The sequence below is a fragment of the Chlamydotis macqueenii genome, chromosome 16, assembly GCF_036417535.1.
Source record: "Chlamydotis macqueenii isolate bChlMac1 chromosome 16, bChlMac1.mat, whole genome shotgun sequence".
Classification (NCBI taxonomy): domain Eukaryota; kingdom Metazoa; phylum Chordata; class Aves; order Otidiformes; family Otididae; genus Chlamydotis; species Chlamydotis macqueenii.
The window spans coordinates 10,749,512-10,769,003 of NC_141571.1; the positions used below are offsets into that span (position 1 = coordinate 10,749,512).

The following is a 19,492-nucleotide window of genomic DNA, read 5'->3' on the forward strand; positions in this document are numbered from 1 at the left end:
ACAATTGTGCAATAGCATTGAGTTTGGACAAGACCTTTGAGTCTTTCTCTTGGTCCCTTTTATACCCTGCTCAGGTTTACACATCCTCTTGACTTCTCATGTACATTTACACCAAGGAAAAACACCATTAAAATGCCAAGGAGGCTTTCAAGAAAATTGTTTTGTTATATTAAGCCAGCTCCAATCCTAAACTCTGCTTCTGTGAAACTGCTCATTGGACAGGACACTTGGAACCTGACTTACTAATGAAGTGCCGCTGGCACTGTAGGACAATTGCTGTTTTCACAGGCCAACCACAGCAAGAAAGACAATTTTAACAAAACATTGCCTGACCTCAGGGATTTACAGGCAGCCCCTTCTGCGTCAGGCACCTTGACTGCCTGTTCTTCGCTGCAAAAGCCTTCTTCATAAAGTGCCAGTGCTGAGACCTGAGCATTGCTGCTGGTTTTGAAACACCAAATGCCATTTCACTGGCACGCGCTTGCGCCGCTCCCATGGACGCCTCACGGGAGGCTCAGTGCGAGCGCTGCAGCCCGAGTGTCACCCGGTGAAACCCAAGAGCTGCATCCATTTTTAGCACCAGCCTGTCTGAAAGATATGTTGCATTATCTGGGCAACACGTAAAGGAACAAAACGAACCGCAGCTCCCCCTGTCACTTATTTACCTCCTGTTTAAACAGTGCCTCCTCAGCCCACTCCCTTCCCCTCCCGTGCACCCGCTTACCCAGCACCTCTCGCAGGGCTGCCCAGTCTATTTTTAAAAGCATGCTGCTGGCTTTTGTCTTAAGCTGCCTGTTGGTTTTTTTTGGTTTGTTTTTTTTTTTTTTTTTTTTTAGCTCTTGTACTCTTTAAACTTATTTAAACCATGTTGGCAGATAAAAGTAGTGAGGGGAGATAGAGCAAATGCATCACGGTTGGCATTGCAAGTTGAGAAGTAAAGCAAGAGATAAAACCCGAGCAGATTAAAAATAAATACCTAAACTCAACAATGAGGGCTGAACAGCACTGGTCCCCACTTAGGGGAGTATCTCCCATGTACTCAAAGTGGGGTTTATTCAAATCAAGGCTTTAGGACTTTCTATGGGGTTTGTGTGGCAAGGTTTTGGTAGCGGGGGGCCTACAGGGGTGGCTTCTGTGAGAAGCTGCTGGAAGCTTCCCCTGTGCCCGACAGAGCCAGTGCCAGCCGGCTCCAAGAGGGACCCGCTGCTGGCCAAGGCCGTGCCCATCAGCAACGGTGGTAGCTGGGATAACGTATTTAAGAAGGGCGAAAAAACCTGCACAACTGCATCTGGAGAGAGGAGTGAGAATATGTGAGGAACAACTCTGCAGAGGCCAAGCTCAGTGAAGAAGGAGGGGGAGCAGTAATGCTGCTCCCGGCCAGAATTCCCCTGCAGCCCGTGGTGCAGCCCATCGTGAGGCAGGTTGTCCCCCTGCAGCCCGTGGAGGTCCACAGAGGGGCAGAGATCCCCCTGCAGCCCAGGGAGGACCCTGTGCCGGGGCAGGCAGATGCCTGAAAGAGGCTGCGGCCCGTGTTGGGCCCATGCTCAGGCAGTTCATCAGCGACCGTAGCCCGCAGGAAGGACTCACATTGGAGAAGTTTGTGGAGGACTGTCTCCTGTGGGAGGGACCCCACTCTGGAGCAGGGGAAGAGCGTGAGGAGGAAGGAGCAGCCGAGGCAACATGTGATGGACTGACCGCAACCCTCATTCCCCGTCCCAAATAACATTGAGGTGCCAGGCTCCAACACCACTGCAGAGCTGTCCTGAGCATCCAGCTGATGCTCCTGCAGTGACCAGACACACGCAGCTGCCTCTGTCGCACTGTGCATGTCTCAGGCCAAGCTCAGCTCTATTTCAGATTCAGGACATCCTGAGAACTGCTTGAAATGAGGACTCACTAATGCTTCCATCAGATGCTGACGGGCCTTTTTGTGCCAGGAAAACGGATGTGTGCAGCAACAGCAAAAGTGCCTGGAAGCATCCCAAAGCCTGAGTGAAATGAGGGAATTTTGAGTGGCACCAAACAAAAGGAGCAGTGATTTAATCTCCACAGATGGGGAGGGGGGAGCAGTGTCAGGAAAAGCAGGAGGATGAGATTAGCTAGGCAATAAAATGAAAATGAGCAAGAGGTGGAGCGAACTCTGCTGAGATAAGAGGAGGAGGATTACAGGGCTGGCAGATGGACGGGGAGCAGGCAGCCAAACAGTGAACAGAAAAAAAAAACAGGTAATAAATCTGGAAAAATCGTAATCAACAGTCTTAAATAACATTTTCAACCCATTTCTCCAAGGAGGTACACCGTTACGGGTGGCGGATGTACAGTGAACAGCCTGTGCTATCCCATCGGGCGGGCTGACGCTGCCCCGTGCCGCTGCGGTGGCCTTCAGCCCAGGCCACCGCACATGGCCAGCAAGGTAGGTTTGCTCTGAACTCCTGCAAGGTAGCCAGAATCCTTTCTGACAGATGGATAAAGCAGCCCTTTAACACCAAAAGGTGAAAGAAATTGCTTCTTTCTGAAGAGCCTGACCAACCATTTGACCCAGCCTAATTCAGGAAAGCAACACATCGTCTCTTTTGCTGCTGAGAGGAGCATTTCCCCAAGCTGTGCAGGAGCACATTAGGCGGGGTATCTCAGTTCCGGACGATAAGGCAGCTTTTATCGCAAAACTTTCATTAATGCAGTTCAGCTGAGGATAGGTGATTGATAACAAGCAGACATTTGACAGCTATTTAAGTCATTTAGCCCTTGACCACTGAGTTTTTGGAGGATAATCTCTAGAATATCTTTGGATGTGTCATTTCAGAAAAGCCATGCTGCAGCTTTCCAGACCTTTGCACCCCCCCTTACAAAATCCCCCAGTATTCCATCACCACAGGCAGGTCAGTGCCTGATGGCAACACGTCTATCTTGGTTCTCCCTATCTCTGGAGGTTACATGAAATCATGTATTTGTCATTGCATTTTGAGCCTGGGAGAGAAATTATATTATCTGTGTAACGCCAAAAAAAAAAAAAAAAAAAAAAAAAAAAAGGAAATTAATGTACAGAGATAAGTAATTACCTTGGGAGTCCGAGACCTCTGTGGGGTAGTGACGGCTTTTTGCTCTGCGCTGCTGAAGTGCCTGGGCCCGAGAGGGTTTGTGTTGCAGCATTATTGGAAGGCAAGGGAGCAGCGATGGCTCAGACATCATTGCAAATACCTGCATGGAATAATAAATAATGTTTTAAGTTGACAATTTCCCACCCAAATGTAGGATGCCAGCTTTCAGCCTGCCCCTTCCTTATTCCCAAAATGGTTACCTCTTCTCCCTCTGCCCCTTTAGCTTATTTAATGTCTCTCTAACCTCCAGCATGGCCAGGAGAGGAGACAGCAGCAGGCAGAGTGCAATCTGGGGATGATGGCGTCAAGGGGAAGGCAGGGAGAGCCTTGATCAGATTTTTTTCTGAGAGCCTTCTTGAAAATCCATGTGATTCCTAGTTACTGGCATGTTATTTGGAATAAGAAGCATTTCTACCATGCTGAAATGACTGCATTTAAGAGCTTTTCTTTCTTTCTTTTGTTGTTTTTTTTTTTTTTTTTTTTCCTGTTAAAGAAAGCACTGTGGTCATCCAGTTCTTGGACAGAGTGTGGGAGTTAAATGCATGAAATTCAATACTCTTATGTGATATACCAGAGGTCAGGCTAAGGGTCCCTTCAGATCTGAAACACAGATTTAGGAAACTGTTACCAAAAAAAAACCCCACCCTCTAAAACCACCTGAAGACTTCTATTCAGCTCCTAGAAAACTCTTACAGAGCAAGACCTGCTTGCAGGAAGTTAGCAAAGCGGCCAAAACCGTCAGGACTCCACACTTGACTCCAGTTTCCACAGCACGCATGCGCCCTGCCAGCCATGGCTCGTCGGGGAGGCCTGCTAAACAGCATCGCCCTGATGAAGCCCAGGGCTGCCGCCGGAGAGCACGGGGCTCCCAGCACCGCAGGCGCTTGGCTCCTCATTTGACCCCAGAAGCTGCTGTGTTTCACATGCTGTTCCTCCCTTGCCCAAGCCGCGATGTGAGATAGCTCATCCTGCTGGGAACTATAACTAAAAACATCGTCTAAAAACAAATCCTCTTTCTGGGTGCCCAGAGGGGAGGAGCAGTCCCCAACAAGCATAGAAAAACAGAGCTTCAATAAATAGCTGAGCCGAAAACAACCCAGGAGGGCAGCCCAGAATTATGGCTTCGGAGGAGCTGCTCTACACGAGGAGGCTGGAAGACCTCAGCACAAGTCAGGGAAAGCGCCCGGTGTTGACTTGCCGAGCTGGGATATGCCCAAATCCAGCCCACGAGGCTGCATGTGCTGTAGCTGAAATCGGTTGTGTCAGGTTCAGGCAAACGGCTGGGTCTTGGCACCAGGTGCTAAGAGGAGCCGACTTCCACCACGGGATTAGCAGCAGGATATACAGCACATACGCACTGCAAAACTGTGATGATATCAAAGCTCCATCTGTGCTCAGGCTGGAACTCGGAGCTATTAATGACTGCTGTGGGAGAGCTAGCATTTTTTTTCTTATTACCACTTGAAAAAGCTTTCCTACACCTTGAAAACCAATCATTCTGATTTATTTAAAGATACATACTTTTTTTTTCTTTTTTTTTTCTCTATAGATAATATATATACATATAGGGAGAGGGAGAGTTGCACAGATTTTTTAAAAAAAACCAGAATATTTAAAACGCTATGTTTACTCTTTTCTTCAGAGGAGCTCAACTGTTCTCTGCCCAGATGCAAATAAGACACATACTTCCACCCTAGGTATTTTTGGTCAGAATGAAAAGATAAATAGATAGAGTATTTCAAACGTCACGCTGTCAGACAGCTTTCTCTAACTTTGGTCAAGAATTTCAAACTTTGCACTGGACGCTAGCACATTTCAAGCTTGAACTGTAATTCTCTTCTCCTGACAAGAATTTGCTGCTAACCGAGCCTATGTGTGACATGGGAATCAACAAGCTAAGGCCAAAACCAAGGCTGTCAAACTCATTTCACTTATTAGTTATGAAATGGGAAAAAACAGTAAGCTTCAGCGTCACACGGAAACATGAACGCGGTGGTGACACCATCTTTCATACACAGCGTCAGCACTAAAAACTGTGTATAGGTTATTTGGAAAGTAATAAACACCGATCTCGTGATTCTATTCTGGGCTGGTCCTATGACAAAAAAGGAAAAAAAAAAAAAATCCACCATCATCAAAACAAAACCAGAAGCTGAAAGCCCAGAGCAATTCGCAGTTGTGCCCGTAACAAGCGGTGAGGGCAGCACAGCGGCTCTGCTGTTTCAGCGGAGCTCGCCCGGCCGCTGGCCAGACCCCCGCTCCCCCAGCGCGACCCACATGAGCCTCCCGATCCGGGGACAGGATGATTTACTCAGGGACAACTGCAGAAATGACCAACCCCAGCTGCCTGCTGCATGGAGAGCCTAGCTGCTCCCAGCCCCCAAACACAACAGCTTAGAGCTGGCTTTTTTCTCCTTCTATTCTTTTTTTTTTTTTTTTCTTTTAAGACCAGCAGCCAGTGCCAGGTTATCCCGCTGGTTTGACGTCACCGTTCAGAGATGGCTTTGCAAAGAGGTGAACGGCCTGTGCAGCACGCAGTGGCTGGCCGTGTCCCACCAGCCAGCTCAGGAGAGGGCACCCCAGCCCCAGGACACGCGTGTGTCTGTCCTCCCACCTCCAGAATCAAGGCAGATGTTTGGAATGGTTCTTCTTAATCTTCAGCACGTCAAACGTTATTAAGTTGATATTATTAAGTCGCTCTCCAAACATCCCTAAAGTAATGCTTGGTGTTGCTCTATCCCAAAATAGCCACTCAGTATGAGCTTTTGGCAGCCAGCACAGAGGCTGAATGAGACCTTAGAAAGCCAGGTTAAGAAGGAAAGTCACAGCCCAACCTAATCGTCCTTTCAACTTGCACAGCTGCTTCCCAGCCCCATGCAGCCCCCAAACCTCCTTTACCTTAGGCACTCTGCAAACATCCCTGCTGCTCCGGCTGCCTGGAGCTCAAAACTGGGCCCAGGACAAAATTCTGCTTACAAGCAGCTTCAGCCACTGAGGAAGCTTTGCATCGGGACGCAGACTCTGCCACTGCGGGTACCTTCCTCCAGCATACAGCCCTCGTGACGCTTCCAGTTACAACGGGCCTTTTTTCTGCTGTCAGAGAGACGAGGTAGCTGTCAGACAGAGGTACGGAGCCGCTGCAACTGTTAATTATTACAGCATCGCTCACTTAATCTGGGACGGAAACTACAGTGATGAGCGGGTGGCAAACCTTTTGTGAGCCGTAAAATTTCCATGTGAGAACTTTTCAGAGGAAAGAGCCGGAGGAAACCATCATGTGTTTTAAGTGTAATATAAATTCTTATGGGTGACTGTTTTGTCACAGTTTTAAACTCTGGCTACAGAGGTTTCCAATTTAAAAGACATCTGGTAACTGATGATTTTGCAAAGCTAGAAGTCCACTGCATACATTCAAATAAGCTCGAAAAAAGCACAGGCACATCTGGTTTCATGAATCAGAGCTCAGGAAAAAAAAAAACAGTCTCTGTTGCAGCGTTGCTGCTGGTAGTGGTTTTGCCAACAACGAAGGTGAGGGTGAGTAAAAAGCAGAGCAGACCCAGCCTCTGAGGCTGGAGGGACAAGGCATGCAGACATACTGCTGGGCTGAGCAGCCTGGAGCTGGACTGCAGAGAACTTCTCACTGGTCTTCACCAGAGTCCCAGCTCTGTGATGCTTCCTGCTTTCCCAAGGGAGACCTGGTACTTTTTACCACCATGCCAATATTTTTGGGGTGCAGCCACTGTGCAGCGGCCACCAGTTTGGCCAACCTGGGGGCGTGGTATTGCTACGTGCTGAGAAGACCATGGACAACAGAAAGAGGCCCTGAATATCACAAAACACCTGTTGCCTGTACCGTGTTAGTGCTTCTGCAGAACTGCTGTAGCCTCCCTCCAGGCCTGAGGGTCCTTCCCTACTTCCCATGGGATCTAACAAGCAATGTTAGGTCTGTGGCTTGGTCCTCAACCCATCCTTCCTCTTAACACGAGGCCAGCAGCCTAGGCCACCTTTCCTCATACCAGGTATCACCTCTCTTCATCCGCCCATAGAATTATTGACATCTTTGTCATACAAGAAAAAGGGTCAGATTCAGTCCTGAGAGAAAAGATCATCATTTGGCCCTGGATGTGTTGAGAACGTGGGTCACACACAAGAGCTGGAGCACAGAAAATCCTGGCTGTCTGTGTAACTAACAGGGAATTCTGCCAAAAAGGCTGGGGATTTTTTCAGTAGTTGGCCCCTGGATAACACTTTCTTTGACCAAAAAAAAAAAAAAAAAAGTACATATAAAAAAATCCATCCCCTGCAAGCTTATGCAAGCCTGGCCATGTGCCACGGAGGCTAATGGGCCTTCTAACTCCCCAGTAATGTTCCCCATCATAATTCAAATGGCAGGAACACACTCTAAGAAGTCCTCATTCCCCCTTTTTTTTTGTTGTTGTTTTAAATAAACCCATTAGATCCTTAGAAAAGTAGCCAGTACAAACTATGGAAAGAGTTTTCCAAAGCGCTGCTGGAGGTGCTGAGCAGCCCCAGACAGAACCAGAACATAATTTTTCCCCAGCGCCCATGTTCTCCCCTGCATCGAAGAAAACACTGGGAGAGAAAACCTCTGCCTTTGATAGTGTGGGAAAAAGGTCTGTTCCAGTCTCAACTGAGCAATGTATGAGTTTCCTCTTCCCTCCTGTCCCTCCCAAAGGGGACAAACTCTCCTCTTTTTTCAGGCAGATTCAAACTGCTCAGACTTCTCCTAATGATCAGAAGTTTTGCACGTCTCTCTTTAACCACCATGCCCACACTGATAGAGATGCCACCAGAGATGTGCCGTTTCAGAAAGCTGCTATGCTATCAGCACACTTCATTACAAATACTACTTTGGTCTTTCCTTCTTCAGAGACACAAATCTTTCAGCTAGAAAATCACATTTTCCTCTAGTTGTCCGTTCCACCATCTGACTGAAAATCTCACCGAATTAAAGAAACCATGACTTGACTCCTGACCAGGCCTTGCCAGGAGAATTACCTGAAGTCCCATTCACCAAGGTCCAGCGTTCTTCTATTGAATTTGGTGGGAATTCCCTCCAGTAGCAGACTCCAGCAAGGGGAGGCTCAGCCCTCGGTTTCCGAGCTGTCAGTGTTTTCCAGGGTTTGTGCTATCTGGAGTTTTTCCTGCAGCCAGGCTGGCTCTATTCCAACGGCTGGAAATGAGCTTCCTGAACCATCCCCTCTCTTATCACTCACTGCCTTAAACAAGTTTGACCTTTTGATTGATTTGAACTTTGGCCAGCACTAAAACACTTGTTCTAGCAGATGAGGTCAGTCACTCCGCTTTCTGCTTTGTGTAATGGGGCAGTTAATGCTACAGTGGGTTTAAAAATCATGGCATATTCCCAGCTGTGAGGACAGAAAGAAAACAAACTCACCAGAGGTTGTCCTCTGACGCTGAACTGGGCCAGGCTGGAGCGTTGCACAGTCTCAGCTTTCAGCTCCTGCCTCGTGGTTACTTCTGGTTGTACACATTTCAAAAAAGAAGAAACCTTTCAAATCATCGGGAATAAGATCTTATCCCTTGATCTTCCTCTCCTTTCCATCGTCCCTCACGACTTCCCAAAGACATCCCTGGAGTGTGGAAGATGCCTCCTGGAAAGGACGGTTGGGTCACTGCTGACCTGGAGCATAGGTTTTTAATAACTAACAATGACAACCAAAACCTCAGGACTAAGAGAAGGTTTCCATGGCATTTAAAATAGACTTGGAAGGAAAGAGATTTTTATCTAAACAAACAAACATAGTGCTCAAGCCATCACAGGCCAGAATTTGTAACATCATGCTGCATGTCAGACTTGGAAAGAAAAACCCCAACTGGAAATGAATTACAAAGAGCAAACTAAAATAAATGCAAAAACCAACCAGGCAGGGAAAACCACACTGGAGTGAACCCAAATCTTGTCATCATTATAAAGGTATTTTATGTTAATGTGAAGAGGAATTTATTGTTTTATTAATGCACGATTTTTTTCTCTGCTACCTCTGCAGGATTCAATATAGACAAGTAAAAGTGCTGCCAGTGTCTTCATTGCTCTCAATTTTATGGAAAATGATGGGTAACTAATGGGCACTTTGAGTCATGTGACAAACAGGTAATGATGGGCCACTTCTTCCTTGCTGGCAGAAGAATGCTCGTGAGTTTAAAAGATCTGATGATGTTTGCTTGTTTACAGTTACGGTTGGAAAAATTACAAAAGGAAATCTTAGTTGTAGAAGGGAAATTTATATACAAACGTAAGCATTGAGAAACAGGTTTTCTTCAGGGGTTTCCCCATTGTGAAGTCATGCATTCAAAAACCTCTTCCTTGTTGCTCATCGTGTAATTGCTGTAAGAGGGTCATGGCTGTGAATGTGGTGTGACATCTCAGATCCTTAGGACATAACCAAAGGGAAAGCACCTGGATATGATCAATTCTAAGGATGCATGATCAACATCTAGGTAGGTGGGCTGATGCATTTTCTGTCAGGTGAAACTTTTTTCCTGGTCTGTAGATTGATTTTTAGGCACAATGAATTCTGAATTCCAGTTAAAGTGCATGGAAATCTGGAATAAACTCACCACAGCAGTCCACTTCCAAAGTGCAGTCTTGTGGCTAATTCCCTACAGGACCACTTAGCTGCCATGGCTGTCTGGATTTCCCATCATATTTGGGAAGAAGAAAGCACTGGAGCATAGTGTTCACAGATCAACATCTCCAGTGTCAGCTACCCAGCATCAGCTTCAGCCGGCTCCTCTCCAGCCAGAGGCTGATTCTGGTGCCACAAAAGCAGCTTTCTGTGTCAACAGCAGCTTTTGGTGGGCACGGTGGAGAGAAACTTGGCATTGCTCAGCCGATGAATGGGCATCACTGAGCATTCGGTCCTCACTCCATGCCGGCCACGTGGCCTTGCTGGGTGGAAGGACGATCAGAGACACCTCCACAATGTCCTCTCCAGCACGGGAGGCTGCCCAGAGTCTGCCTGGGGCTGGGCCGCAGCCAGGCAGGGTGCACAACTGGCAGAGGCTGAGCAGAGGGAACACTGGCTCTGTCCCCGCAGTGACTGACCCCCCCGAGCTCAGGCTGTGCCGCTGCACTGCTCCCTGAGGGCTGCTCTCAGAAGTACCAGCACCAGCTGAACAGCATCAGTCACTTCCAGTTTGCAATCCCACCAAGACTTTTCACGTATTTACAAACCCACTTACAGCCAGCGCCAGAAGGCTTGTTAGTCTTGGTTAACCCTTGCTGCTTCCTCAGAAGAGATCCACAGAGCCCCAAAGGTCTGCAACCACCACACTCTTTTATTTCCTGCCAACTCTAGGAAAGAATCTGGTGTTACTTGCCCCAAACACACCATTTATTCAGGGGGAAACGGCTAAATCTTGAGTCTGAAAGGCCTGATGGTTGGGGTACGTCAGCGCTTGCCTACAGCAGATAGAGAGCAATGCTGTGCATCTCCCACCGGGGCTGTGCCACAGCATGGTGCTCTCTACACAAGGTGTCCCAAAGCACGTTCAGGCAGAACACAGCCCTGCAAGACTGACTGCATTTGAGAGCAAAGGGAGGGAGGAAGGCAGGAGAGCAAGAACACCACTTTTCAGAGCTCATCATTCAATACACACACAAAAGCGCCACAGGAGCCACTTGCAGAACCTTGAACACCTGCCAGGAGAGAGAGAAGAAAAAAATATTTTTAAAATTTTATTTTAAAAATAAGCACACACAAACATGAGTGCCTGTAAATTTTACATAGCAACATTCCGTCCTTTGGATCGTGTCCCCATATCCACTCACATTTGGAAAGTTAAATACAGCTAGTATCTTGTAAAATATTAATTAAAGTAAGCATTATACTGGGTCCCATGAATCATTTTAAGCGTGTTGAATATTTGCAAGTGTCCCCATGGTGAGGATTGCACCTAGCTACAGCGCGTTAGTTATACAGACTGGTGAGCAATGGCTCAGCCATTGCTACTGGCTTCCCAAGCTATAAAACCATCATCTGGACCATGACAGCTCAGAGATCATAAAATAAGGCTTACAAGTCAACATCACTATTTGAAGTCAATCCACGGCTCATGGCAGTTGTAAAAGTTAATGTTACAAATGCAAAAATATCTACAATGGGAAAGTATTGATGGCTAAATATGCACATTTACTGAGATAAAATAGAAGCAAAGACAGGGTCTTTCACAGAAACCCGAGCCAATAAGTTAATGGGCAAATGATTAGGATATAATATGAAGTGTGAAAGCTCTAATAATCACAAGAACAGAAAGCAAAAAAAAATTATTTGAAAGCTCACTAACCTGCCGTCTCAAAAGATTCCGTAAACCCCCATTTCAAGGTGTATCTCTAGATCACTGGGGGAAGTGTCTTACAGATTTTTTTTTTTTGGAAAGATACTTGCAGAAGGTGCTCCTACATTCAGAGATGTAATAGGCACGTACAAATACCCAATGTCCTATGAAAAAGCAGTGTCTCATGTCTAGCAAAAACAGCATTAGTTGCACTTTTAGCAATTTTAGATCCAAGTGCAAGACACCAACTTTATTTAACTTTCCAATTGTGAGTGAATATGGGGAGATGATCCCCTTACCACAATCATTGCCACCTGGTAGCCAAAGCATTTTGTACCAAGTACCTGATGTGGCCTCTTGGACACTTACCTGAGTCTTCCTGTATTAAATCAGTCAAAAAGAAGGATTTAAAATTGTTGAGCACAACATCTGGATCAGACTCTGCCAAACACTATTATTTTATCAGGTTGGCTTCTCCTTGTGTTGTGAGGAGGTTTTTGGTACTCTCCCATGCTCTGCAAGGGCTGCAAAAACGAGATCAAGCCATTCCCCAGCACCAAGCATCTGACCAGATGAACCATCCAGGCAAAGAGAGCCTCACACATCCCTCCTCCTCCCCTGCTCTCAGCCCACTGATTATCTCAGATCATCAGTGTTTTGGATGACCGAATAAACAGGATTATCCTCTCTCAGCGCCTGTTAAGTCAAAATTGTATGGCGATCCTATTAGTGGATCGCAATAGTGCGAGTATATCCAAGCAGGAGATTATCTTTTGCTTGCTCTGTGGAGCTTAAAACAGTACCGGGAAATTTTTAATCTCCATGAAGGGGACACTAGAGCTCACAGAAAGAAAATCAAATTAATTTTAATTATCCTTTGCAATCAGCTGCCTAGCTCAAAAAAAATATCCCGATTGACAAAGTCACAACCTTTCATTGATCTAGTACCGGATTTGGGATGCCAATGACAAACATCTTACACGCGTAGCCTCTTTCATCCCAACTGATCCCAAAATGCTTTACAAGTGCTGCATGCAAATGGCACGTGGGATTAGCAGCACTTTACAGTGGTCTGTCCCTGTTCCCACTGAGGTTAACAAGAACAGAAGTGGGACTTGCCATTGAGTAAAATGTGAACCAGGCTGGAACGTGGCCAGGACACTGAGATCAAGACTTGCATTCATTTGGAAATTGCTGGCACAATGGCACTGTTGATCAGGACTTCGGTTTTACGCCTTGTCCAAAACAATGTCGCAAGCTACAATGGGGCATAACGTGATGCCATTTTAAACGTGTTGGTAATTCATCATTATTTATTTCTCAAGCACTCAAAAATATCGAAAGAATAAGCAAAGGAGGAAATATCCATATCTAAATTAAAATCTTCTTAAATAAACTGTCTTGATTTTAACAGAGTAGCATGCAAGCAAAACCAGCCAGCTCCCAACCCTTTTATATACATGCGTGCAGAAAAAAATAAATTCCTTCAAAAGAAGCTTTGAAGAGGATAATTAAACATGAAACTTACCATATATTAAATTATACATCTAGTAAAAAAGAGTCATTAGCTCAACAAATGGGCTGTTAATTATTTGAGGCTTCCCTAAGGCCATAAGCTAATAAACCAGTGATTAACCAGTATTTCCAGGATGCTGCTGTTGAAAGTCTGGTGTCACAGCGCTTGCCCACAGCTTAGGGACTACAGGAAAAATAAAACCAACAAAAAACCACACCGTATTTGGGCCATAGAAACAACTGAAGTTTCAGGTGGGTGAAACCTCTGCTCTGAGGCACCGTGAACTCTCTCACTTACCAAGACACCCGATTTCCACTGAGTGCTGGGATTGAAAAACACGAGACTTCCCAAGTCCAAGCAGAGCCAAGCGGAGTGGCCAGGAGAGCCCCTTCCAAGGCAAGAGCAGCTCTCTACAGATGTGTCCTGGCACAGACCATGCCCAGGAGACCCCATGTCACAAGTGCTCCCTGTCACAAGTCACTGCTTGTACCCGCGTGGGACACCTCCCTGCTGTTCCTGACCTTGGGAGCAGCTACCTCTCTCCTCCAGGCCATACTTCAGTGACCCCAGCACCCATTAATATGGAAAGTAACGTCACAAAAGTGTGCTTGACGGCTTCCTGCAGACATTTCTTAGCAACTGGTAATAAAAGGAGAAAAAACAACAAGCTGTTTGGTCAGCCAGCTCTCTCCAAAGCACCCATACTTATTTTCCTTGCCATAGTTTGAACAGCTGAGGATGTGGGAAGAAAAACTTGCACAAAATAGTCCTCTCCAAGCCTGGAAACAGCAGAAGCAGAGAGGATGGTGCCCAACCACTGCTGTCAGAACTGCAGGATACAGGAGAGCTTACACAGTTATTACAGTTACTTGCGCAGGGCAAACTTTTTGAAATGAAAACACAAGCACGTGCACAAACCTCATCTCCATACAAGCACACGGACATTGTCAATGGGATTTCAGACAAGTAAAACACTTCTTCACCGACACAAATACAGTACACTGGGTAGCACTATAGGTCCAAAGAACTAGATAAATGAAGCAAAGTTTTTCAAAGGACATAATTACTCAGTAGTTTAAAACAGAGAAGGGAAGTAAATTGAAGGAAAAACGTTCATAGAATCACAGAATCATTGGGGTTGGAAGGGACCTTTAAAGGCCACCTAGTTCAACCCCCCTGCAAGGAGCAGGGACATCTCCAACCAGATCAGGTTGCTCAGAGGCCCATCCAACCTGACCTTGAATGTTTCCAGGGATGAGGCATCCATCACCTCTCCAGGCAACCTGTGCCATTGCTTTACCACCCTCAGTTGTTCATCTCTCAACCAGCATATTCACAGCAGGCTTAGCAAAGCCCCTCAATTTGGCTTCACTGTGGGCAAGAGACCATGCATGAGCTCCCAGAACTTTGAAAGAAGAAATGCCCATCCATGTACATATTGCTATTCACAGAACAGTCCAAAACCAGAGAGGAACCCCAGGGACTGCAGCTGCCTGGCCTGCTGGCTGCATGATTCACATCAGAGATCGTCTGCTGAAGCTCAGTCGCAAGGGTTGGCTGGGGATGGATGCCTGGAGAGTCCAGCCTGCCTTCCCCAGCAGCTGCTGAACAGCCACCCTGCGCGAGCTCAGCTGCTCCCTTCATTGCCAAATTATCTGCCTCTCTCCTCTTTCTGCCTGACTTCTCCCCACCGCTCACTTCCCGTGGCGAAACGCTGAAGTGTAGAAACCGTATTTCGTCACCGCGGCCCCGAGCCGTGCTGGGCACTTTGCAGTTTGCTCCCTGAAGAGTTGCTAATGGTTTGGTCTGACATAAAGTTCTCACACTTAAAATAAATGGTATAAACACAGCACTCTCCAGGAAGGTCTAAAAGGAAAATGAAAGATTTGTTTGATTTAAAGAAGCTTTTCCTTGAGTATTTTCAAATGCTTTTAACTTAACCGGTAATTCTGATGACTTTCTTTTTTTATTAAAAAGACAAAGTATTTTCCTCCTTAAGTGTTCTAGTAATTAAGGTCCAAGATTTATAATTCCACATAAAAGGAAAAAAAATAAGTTGTATCCTGTTTCAGCAGAAACAATGGCAAAAACTCTCACTGACTGCAGTTACCAACAGAACAAGGCCCATGTGCAAGCTTAGAAGCAAGTTCTTCTGGAAACTATTTACCAAATACTCCAAACAGGTCACATTTTTTTCTTATTTTCTTCTTTACTTACAGTAACATTTAAAGCAAAACCTCAGACGGTTTTGTTGAACTGTTTTTTAAAAATCTATATTACTGTGTCATATATATTGTTCCTGACTCTTCACATAAATGCTTTTTAATTTTTTAAACTATTCCTACAAAAAGAACATGGCTTGACTTCAGCAGCAGTTGCATAGACTTCAGATTAAATATAGCAGTCATTGACTTTCCCTGAGACTCAGACACTTCTGAAAATAAGCTTTCTGGCACCCACTAAGGAACACACTGAACATCTCCTTTAGTTACAAGTCCTCAAAATAAAAAGAACTTATAAAGTTCTTACATGTATCTCTAAGAATTTGTTCTGAGATCTTATTTAACCCTCCTTATAAATATTCAGGGCTGGTCCTGCTCTCACTGAAGTCAGAATATCTTCAGTGTAATCAGCGGTGCCATCACAGTGTACAACTGGACAAATAAGAAAATAATTAAACATAAGAATAAAATTATTCTGCTTTAACAGCCTCACCTGTATGTGTAGGTTTGTATGGAGGTCATTTAAAGGGCACCTGAGATACAACCCACACCAGACCCCGAATGCCGCAGCTCTAAACTTCTCCAGCGCGCACAGCTCTGCCCTGCAGCCACAGTTCTTAACATGTAAAATGACCTTTCCAAATTTGTTTTGTTTTTAATATGTTAAAAAATCTTTCCCACTGAAGTGAGTAGATTTTCCAGTGAACTCCAGCACTTAACCCTGCAGCATTTTGCTATTTCGAGATTAAAGCATGAGTTTCAAGATTTGTCCTGAAGAACAAATATCTGCATGAAGTTACGATGACGTTGTACTGAGCCTAAGAGTCATCCTGGAATAGAAAACAATCCAAGCAACAATATTTGGCCCTGGATAGAAATTTTCCCGAAGTTCAGGAGTAACTGCCTCAAGCTAAGGCAACAAATAATTCTGAGTCTGGGCTCCTGTGCATGGCTCCTCAGGCTGACATACTGTAAAATCTGTCAAAATGGAATATTCTGTCACAAATAGTTTATGTTATACCTTTTCAAATCCTGTTTTGTTACAAAGATGATTTTCTGAAGGGGGCTAATCCTGAAACATTTTTACCTCCTAATAGGTAATGCCCAAGTATAAATGAAGCCTTCAACACTTACCCTCACAAGGAAATAGAACAGATTTGCATTATTTCTTATTAAGATCATTTTGTTTTGCTATAAAAAAAAAACCTACCAGGAGTGTTTTATTACCACAGCTGACCACAAGATGGAAATCCTTTTCCATAGGATGCCTCCTGATTCAGAAACATATTAACAAAAAAAAAAAACCAAAAACAAACATACAGGCTTTTTCCAGCTTAGTGCTTCAGAAGACGCAAAGCAGGGTGTCTCATCCCATCAGCAGCCTGTTTGGGAGGCCTCATCCATTTCATGTTTTTCTCCAGAAGGTACTTCAAAAAAAGATGGGGAAGCTCCCGTGCCTCCTCCTTTGCAGCCTGTTCTGCCTGGCACCATGGCAGCAGGAGCTGAAGGGGAGGTGGGGGCTGCACCACCCCCACTTTCCTCCCCTGCCCAGGACAAGCGCAGCTCCCCATGCACAGACACAGCAGGGTTTGTACCAGCAGACACCTTACAGAAATCGATAAGCTCCTTTCACCCAGGTGGACAGCCAAGCTGCCATCAATTTCATTAATCTAACGGAAGTTTAATTTAAATTTGATTGAACTCCAAGTCTTTTCCTGAGAAGTCTTCCCTTTCCCAAGAAGGGCAGCTTCACTTGGAAGTCGTTCTGATGGAAATCCCTGGCTGGCTCTAGTTGTTACGCCAGCAGCCCAGATACACCAAGCAGAGAAAAGCACCATCGACATCTGCTCATTGTTTAATTTGGAAATGCAAAGGATAAAGTAAACCCTTCACACCATTAGAGGGTTTCTTCTAGAGTTAAAAAGCTCTCTGAGGAATGGTTCAAGCCATGGAAAGCCCGGGATGGCAGAGCTGGGGAGTTCAGTGGAATTTTATCTAACCCGCTACACCGTATCCTGCACAAACAAAGCCACTGCTCTGGCATCGAAATGCCAAATGTAATTTATTTTTGTTATTGCTTATTTACAAAAGTGTGCAGAGACTTGCACTGGGATGCCACCAGGCACAAAGAGAACAAAAAGGTCATTCCAGTCCCCAGGGGCAGGAGAAGGGTCAGTGCACAGGGCGGCGGGTCGGAGACGTGTCCCTTTCCCACCTCCAGCGCGGCGCGGGCTGCTGCATCTCCTGCAGCCCGGGAGGGCAGGGCTGGCTGCAGCGCTGCAGGGACCCTCGCTCAGGCTACCGCTGCATCCAGCCAAGCTCGCTCCAATCTCCTTTTGAACAAACTATGGCTATGAAAGAGATGAAATAATAGCTCCTCTGTTCTTAATTATCTGATCGAGTCTTCCACTCTAAATCTAATTGAGACAGCAAGCAGGGAGCTCCATTTAAAGAGAGACAAGACATTTGCATCTGTTTTGCTGATTATAGTAGTTGTGCATTTTACTTTAAACATCAATGGGCTGCAACTGCTGTTCAAATGATATGGAAATTGCTACTTTATACTGAAATTTCCCTTAAGCAACAAAGGAAAGGACTAGCACATGGCTCTGCTTTTTTGTCTTTTCTCTTCTTCTTTTCGTTTTAATAAAACACGGTGTCAGTGGAAAACTCTTTAATGGCTCATGAACAGCACTTGTATCTTTTAATATTTTATTCATATCAAGTTACAGGACATTTGAATCCTTTTGTATAACTATTACGACAACAATTTCTAACTAAAATACCCTTCTTTACCTGAAACACTGAATTAACTTCATTTTCACAAGACCTCTTCGCCACAAAAATATACGTACACAGGCTGTATGGATAATTATGCAGGTGAATTAAGGTACCAGCAACAATTTATAATTCTTTTCCGATTTAGAGGAAGCTAATCAACTGGATGCTTTTCTAGAGTCTCTCTTGTTTGCACATACCCAAGAAACATTTCTTATGTGATCAGTGCCTCTCAAGACAGAATCCTACCTATTTCTAGCAGTAAAGAGCACTCAGTGCAAATGAGAATCAGACCACAGTCAAACCACAGTGGGAATTTTTCCCACTGATGCTCTCATAAGTAAAATTGGTTGTGTTTGAGCAGTTTGCAGGATTGATCCTTTAATCCCTCTGCATCTTTTTAGGCAATCCTACAGACAGCAATTTTTAAGTGAATTTTAATGGTGAACTTCAGTCTGGGCAGCAGAGGTAAAAGGTGTAAGGGATATAAAGACAGCTTTACTAGTCTCCCAAAAACAGATTACATTTACAGAAGATTGATTAAAAACACTTTACAGACTTTGAATGTTACTGCAAGTTATTGATATGGTACAGAAACATGAGCAAATGCATATCACTGGCTTCTTACGTACCTCTTCCTTTTCCATTGACTCTGTTGTTACAGCATCTTCGTCATCCCCATCATGTATTTTAATCTGAACACCCCCTCTCAGCATAGCTATCCAGAATCTGCTGAGGAAAGTAAATCACATTACAAACAAAACATTTTAAAAATAATCCCGTGCAGATACATTGACAGAATTAATTTGTAAAACAGTCTGCCTAAACAGACTCATAATGTTTCTATTTTGGTGTCAAAGCTTTGAGGCTTCCGGGTGTTAGGATGGTGGGAAATTATCGTCTTGACCAAATCAGATAACTTTCTTGTTCTTGAAAAGTGTTAATTAATTTAAAAACTAAACCACCAATTTCAGTCACTGGGTTCTTGTGTTCCTTAAGTATCTAGCACAGATCTGGTCAGAAACTTTCAATTCTTCATACGCACGTTCAGAAAAGAAATGCAAACAGAATGATTACACACAGCAACTCCTTTTTCTCAACAAGTTTCAGTGCATCACCCACAGCAGACAGCAATGCCAGTCTAGAACTGCCTGCATCATCCAGGGGCACACATCCTGCTGTCAGTCACGCGTCCCTGCAATCCCACTGCCTTTGGTGGATTTTTTTCCTCACAAACGTAAAAAGGACAACACTACTTCAAACCATTCGCCCCGCATTCATCACACCAAAACCAACACAACAGGGCCAGCGACAATATATTCATTTAAGCGCTCCAATAACCACACTTGCACTTTTGGTTTTGTTAGTCCCACATGAATATTTATGCACAGTTCCATGATATGTCCCCTGGTTTGCATAGGGCACAGGTTGTCAGCAGCTGAAAGCCATTAGCATCTGACAGCTGCTAAAATAGCTCATTTGAAACAAATAGGTGGTCCCTGCATTGTCTAGCAGGCAGGTGATTAAGGCATCATTACAAGCTGCATCATCTTCGG

The 19,492-nt window shown here is 45.1% G+C and overlaps 1 long non-coding RNA gene across 1 annotated transcript; it reads right to left on the reverse strand.

Moving 5' to 3' along the window:
• Window positions 1-10,401: 10,401 nt before the first annotated feature.
• On the reverse strand, window positions 10,402-18,684 carry LOC147598715 (uncharacterized). The gene is made up of 2 exons (XR_015260302.1): window positions 18,569-18,684; window positions 10,402-10,782 (listed from the first exon to the last, which is right to left on the reverse strand). It is a non-coding gene; the product is annotated as an uncharacterized LOC147598715 (long non-coding RNA).
• Window positions 18,685-19,492: the final 808 nt, after the last annotated feature.